Raw genomic sequence first — 7,113 nt, forward strand, 5'->3', positions numbered from 1 at the left:
GAGGTGAGAGCATTAGCCGAGTTGTTTTCGAATCCAATAAGTTACCACTCGTTAGTCAGTATAATGACATACACTCAGAAACAACCAGGCCGTACCCATAAGTTCACAGTACACATTAGCAGGGAAAGTTCAAATCAATATTCTGCGATGCTAAACGAAATGATGCCGTTGAACGGCCCTCCTCCTGTGAATTTGCAATTTCCTCAACAAGAACCGTACCAAGGAACATCAGTGTCGTGGTCACCAGCACTGCATTAAAGGGCACAAATTGGTCCACTGATCTCCAACAGACAACACGGACGCATAAACAAAGGGCGAATAGATCAGAATTACATGAGGCACGTATTTCAAAGTCAACCTGAAGTACGTAATAGTGAGTGGGTATACAGAACCGTGTGATGTCCCCACTAGGCCATTCCCTACGACGAAACGAAGACGAAACGAAGTCAAATAAATATTCGGTAGCTTCTGATCACATGCTCTCAGTGACGCCATTTATTCCTCCGTTGCTAATCACCATGCGCAGCGTTGAGTTTGCTCGACTTGATGAAATTGGGAACTCTTTGATTGAATGGGAATTAACTGTGGGGATCTCTGGTCACGTCACCGTTTTGTGTCTCACTGGTCAATATTCGAGACGGTGATGAAAAAATTAAATATACTGCTCCGTCTCCTTGAATATTTTGCACGATTAATTTGACCGGTATTGTTGAGAAAGTTTTTCGCTAAATTTATACATCGATGTGGGATATTAAATGAAAGTGAACGCTTCGATTGAGATTCGCTGCACGGTTTCGCCAAAGGTCAGGGTAGATTTGAAATAACGTGTGTGCTCCGTCTTGCCAAGTCCTCTGAGCGAAATACGCGCTTACTGAGCATCATCCTTGGGCTTCAGTTAGACTGTGAAAAGATTTTCCGAAAGTTTGAACCACGAGTTGTAGATCTTCCCAGCATCGGTCACACAATGGAAGTTCGTTTTCACTAGCCATGCACAACGTTGAACTTACTACCTGAATCACGCTATTCTGAATTTGTGGAATTATAAAATTTTCGATGGAATAGAAATAATGTGTGGATCTATCTTCAAATCACTCTCTCGTGTCTGTTGTAACCAAAAGCTGTCCCAGCCTCAGTACATTCGCGTAGGAATAAAACTTGCCAGCACGGAAACAACAGCTTCATTGCGAACCAGCGAATGTAAAAGTTGCAAGGCCGTCGCGGTGTTTAAATAACACTTTTGATATTGGTCTACTCTGTCTGATGGGCGATCAGTGGACGCACATCGTCATCGACCGTGCGTCGACGAAATACCTGAACACTGAAAATCGTCGGTCGTGCTTCTGTGAGGTGCCGGAACATTGCTGAGCTGACTGACTGCTTGAGCGTTCTCTCGGGAATTGGCTTTATTGGCGGACGTTTGACGCCTTGCCTACTGCCATTTGGCGGGGTTTTAGTAGCTCGGAAGGTTTCGAGCAATCTGGGGCGATCTGACCTGCTTGACAGTGTTCCACTGGTTAATATTCGCCAAGTTTGAATGCCAATTTCATAGTACAGCTTCATGTCAATGAATAGTTTGCATGATTCTATTGGCCGCTGTTTTCAAGCAATCTCAGCGTCTAGTCTATAAAGCCTGGTCACTTACTCGATGCTGTGCAGTTCGTGATGTTTAGTCGGTTACATGTATGCAAATTGAATGCCAATTTCATAGTACAGCTTCATGTCAATGAATAGTTTGCATGATGCTATTGGCCGTTGTTTTCAAGCAATCTCAGCGTCTAGTCTATAAAGCCTGGTCACTTACTCGTGTTGTTTAGGCGGCTACATGTATGCAACCAAACTTTATGCCGTCGTTCATGTTTTCCGCTTTATCTGGTCAAAAGTTGACTAGATCTTTGGGATAAAACAAAAGGCCCTTGTGACTTTTTGTAATTTCGTGCCTCTTAAGCAGATAAGTCCTAGTTCGAGAATTTTATATCTCGCCTACCCTCGCGTACCTATTCTCTGGATGAATGGTGAATGGTGAAATTATTGTCGCTGAGCAGTGCAACACCCTAGTATGGGATTTCTCGGTCTCAGGAATGTGCTCAGTGTACTTTTTCCTGTTATGAGGGAAGTTCATGAAGTTCCCCAACTTCCATTTTTGAACTCGGCGAACAAAGCAGATGCCACTTGATTAACCAGCACTGTGCTGAGAGTAAGTATTTTCGTCTACTGAGTGTCAATCAATGCCCCTGTGAAGTTATATTCCCAGTGGAGTCTTTCTGTTCCTGGTTGTTGCCGTTCGAAATTGATTAAAATTGCCAAGTCCGTACACCGCTTGGCAGCAACCGCAGCAACGATTATCACTGAGTTGCTATAGCTCTGATATGATGGAGATTAATAATCGAAAATCCTGTGTGAGTAATCCGAATTATAGGACACCAGGATAGACGTAGGAAATCCATCCACTTCAGGAAATCATTCGCGCTTGGGCCGCGATTTTGTCCGTTGCAAAGTCAGTAGACGGACATAAATATCCCCGCTAGTCCACAGCCAGTGGGGCCCCTATCACGTTTCTAACCATGGCCGAATAAAGCCTGTGCGCCTCAGTAAGCTCCCTATGATTCAATGGTAGAATAATGTTTCTACGCACGAGGACTATCGCAACACCTCACATCCACATGTCCTCGAACAGGTCCCATGGTGGGACTGATCTTTATGTTCTTGGATTCCAAGTGACAATATCACACCCTCCCATATAGGAATGTGGATGATGCTACGGGTCAAAACCAATACCATCCAATGATTGTTATGATGACTGATGACCTCGACAGTTTGCATACAAACGTTTCACTATTAATCTAGTTGACATCACCAGTGTGCTGTTAGGGAGTGGATTGGAGCGACGCAATGTTCACAAGGAAGAAACCAGAGAGATCACACATACCCGCCACTCAAACACCAACATGTTTGCGAAAGCAGGCTTGGCCGAGCCAGAAAACCACGTGGTCACCGAGCAGTCAGCACAAAGGATAACAGATCTACTCGGCGAATCGCGTAATCGAAAAATCAATCGTGTTGAGAAGTCCGACTATGCTAGCATCACGTAAATTAACCCACAAGTATCAGTGCCCGACACACAACCACCGAATTTCCATCACGCTCTTCATCAACGCACTGCTGATATCGACTCCATTATAGATGAAACGCCTGCAATCTAATTGCTCAGGGGAAAGAACAAACCAGTTACCGTCTACAATAACTAAACTACCGATAATCCCCTCGGATGCGTCACGCATTGATGAGCGGATGCTCACACCATGTTAATCAAACTCTTTTTATACTCTTCAAGTATTTTTATCATCGCCAGTAGTGGTGACCCTCGGGTTCCGTTGTACGCAGCCATTGCCATCAAGTGCCAAGTCTGCCAACGCCTGAATGATTCGATCCGATGGGTTGAAATCAGCCGCCTATCTTCTCGACTAGACCAGTATCCACACCAATGTGAGACCGTTCAAGATGTTAGGTTTTGAAGTTCACTCGGACTTTTGCATTTCCATGATGAAAACTTCAAATGATCGCCCTGATCCCATGCAAAGCGAGTTCCTGTCTTCCTACTCTGGTACTCTGCTGGTGGCGCCATTATTCATGATATTAACCAGTTTATCCTCGGACGGTCTCCACGGTTGCGGATAGTTGGCCTAATTAGCGCTGAATGGTGAGAGTTTTATTTGGATCTTAGACGCATCGAAGACAAATTTGACTATTGTGTGCCTGGTACAAGAGTGTGGAGAGCCAACATTTGTGAAACCCTCATTTTATTACGCCTGCATTATTATTATCAGCAGTCTGCTAGATATTAGCACACAACCAGCACACGAATGGATCAAGTTAAGTGCATCAGATAAGTCATAAGTGTCAGCGTGATTTACGAAGCGAGTATTACTAGCCCAAAGTGAAACGTACTGGTGCAAAATTTCAAACAGTTTCATATATTTTGCAGTTTAATACACACCTGCTAATTATAGAAAATAAAAACAAACATGCCGTGATTTAGGAAGCCGCAGTTACCTTTGAACAAACGCCATAGAGATTTAGAACATCCATAAAATATGCAACAAGTCGACAGGACCTTTACATTTTCCTGATACTATAAGAATTAACGCCATCGAATACAACAACATAAGAAACACAATGCACTACTCATAAGTCTGCATCACGTTTGACATCGATGCATCACCGTCGCATAACGGGCTAGTCACGCGGACACCATCCTGTAAGGGAGTCGAATCAAAAACGCGTAACTTTTCAGAGTCTCTTTGGCACCCTCCTGAGAAGTCATGAGCTGTCCACATCACAGTTTGCTCCATTCCGAGGAAGGAATGCCAAGATCACTCACCATAGTGGACGTCAATTAGACATGCGTAACACATGGCTGAACCAAGGCAGTTTAAGTTGCCCCATACTTTCCGCGAATGAAGTAGCCACCGGACAACTAACTACCCGTTTCCTAAATATCTCGAATTCGTTACGAAATCGTTAACGCCTTCCGACACCAGAAAGGCTTTCGAGGTACATGTGGTCACAAACCGGAATACTTTGGTGCTGTTTGCAAAAGCTATGTCTTGCAACCATACGACAATGAAGCACTTACTGTAACCCCGTAATCGTAACCCATGAGACCCAGTGACATAACACTTTGACATCACGAATGTCGAAAACTAGCAAACGGGCTTGGAGTGCTTGAGATTAGTGCGCTAACTTCACCAAACATACGTGAACCACATTCGTGCGCTAACTTCACCAAACATACGTGTATCAGAGCTAATAGAACCACCGAAGTGTCTAAACTCCTCCATTAACTCCAGTGATTGTTCCTGAATTCCAAAGGGAATGCTCAGAGACTGAATGTTACTGAACATGAGTTAGCAGATTAAAGGTCCACGGAAAAAGAGAGCAAACGGTATGATTTGTTTGCCGATTCTTCTCTCCCATTCTTATTGTGTACAAAGAAATTCCAGGCTTTTGTTGTTTCGAGTTTACGATCATACAACCTCTTTTGGTTTTGATGTGAACGTAAACCGCTATTTGACCCTGTCGCGCATGTGTTGTTTGAACTAATCTGTGATTTTTTCTATCTTGTTGCCAGGTTGCATCCTACCGCCAAATTCGGGTTCCCTACTTCAACAACCGAACTAACGATTTGACGATTGAATTCACCAAAGCAGTGAGCAACCGTTAATACCCATTTGCTTGATAAGAGACAACCGGAACTATTTGTTGTGGACTGGTCACTCCACGAATAAGTTAATTTCACTGCCCATGTGTAGGTGGTCTGTAACATCAACGTAACAACGTAACATCAATTATACGCTTTTCCACGTGTGCAGCATCAGCAATTGTCAGACCTGGAATCTTCCAAGCAAAGGTCATGACAAAAATGAGCTAGCACACGTTGTGACCAATAAAGAGAACGATGAATGGGGGTTTCCCAAAGAAAAGTAGCAGCTAGAAAAGTGAGATGGGGTCGTGAGCTTTCCAGCTGTATATATCACGATGAGGTATGCACTCCGAAAATCTGAAATAGATGGACCCCCACTCGCCTAATATCTACAAAAGCTCTAGTAAATACACTCAACTTATAATGGTCGGAAGATTGTGGAAATGAGGACATAAGTATAGGGGTGAGGAGATACGACATTTGACATGATATTCAAAGCTAGTTTAGCAGTTGGGAATCATGACATAATTAAGAACTCTGCACCAATTCACTGTTACGCGAACAAAGCGTCCCATTCTTGTGATATGCTAGTACAGGGAGCGAACCAAAAGGTGCGTAGCTTACAGCTGAGGATACATCGCGTTTTCCTTCACAAGTGCCACATGGCTTTCTGAAATCTCGTCCTCTTTATATATCCTTCTGTCTCCGAGACCATTCGTTCCATGGCTCGTTCTGACCACGTATAATAATTCAACATGACCTACAAGATTGTTGGTTGCAAGAAATTCAACAATCTTGAACATGTTCTCCAGTTGTGTTTAATCCTGTTCAGGTCAATTTTTCATCTCTTATGGAGGAACTTATTTGCCATAGTACTCTGTCTCCGTTAGTGACGTGCCTGGTCTATTCTTCTTTCCTTTCTTCAGTTATTGCCCAAGGAATTTCGCTTGTAATGAGCACTTGGATGAAGATCTCGGGGCAGGACACATAAATATCGATTAGGCGCGCACTCAGTTGCAATTGTAGTCAACAATTTGTTAAACGTTTCCTATTGATGTTTATTCAGTTTAGATGCACTGAATTTTCCCCAAATACATGGAATTTGTTAACAGAATCACGCCATGAATGCGGGTTAATTGGTTTGTGTTGTGAGGATAAGTCAGAGTAAAATTGCACTCGCTTTCATTTTCCACAGTAACGCAGTCTAACCGAAAATGCCATTGGCCCTCTCGCTAGAGTGTTATCCGCGCGAAAAATATACTGCTAGAAGTCGTGAGTCCAGGTCTCAGGCTTCTAGAAATGAAGCAAATTGGAATTGTGCACTTTTTAGTAATCGTCGACATTCTGCTGGGTATGGTGTGGAGGAGATTAGTTACAACGTGGCTATGGAGCATTGCTTGAGTAAGCAGAACAAAGCAGGGTATGGTGATCCTTCTGACCATTGTACATTTGTACTTTCTTTGTAATTTATCATTACGCAATTTGTACCACTTTCTATCTCTTATTAAATCTCAGCTTATTCCTCTTCTCTTCATACCGAATAATTTTTGTTTAAAATGAAAGCAGGCACACAATACAAAATTCTGTACCTCGTGAAAGGCGTGTTCGCCTCTTGCTGTGTCGAGTTACGCTGCCGGTGAATTAACGAGCGGTGATCTACCTTACAGACTACGACAGGATGGAAAGTGTCTAGGAACATATCAAGGAAGATTCCAGGAAGAAGATCGATTTGGATTTATTGTGGTGGTAATACCTAACTGTACCAACAACTGTGAGTTGTATAATCTGGCCTATTTTTTACTCACTTGATTTGACTACTTTGAACTGGTATTTACTAGGGTTATCCACTACATAATTGGTGAGCCCGAATTTTATTTCTCTTCTTTAGATCACCTAGAACTCCCGTACTCATT

The sequence above is a fragment of the Opisthorchis viverrini genome (assembly GCF_000715545.1).
Source record: "Opisthorchis viverrini unplaced genomic scaffold opera_v5_170, whole genome shotgun sequence".
NCBI lineage: Eukaryota > Metazoa > Platyhelminthes > Trematoda > Opisthorchiida > Opisthorchiidae > Opisthorchis > Opisthorchis viverrini.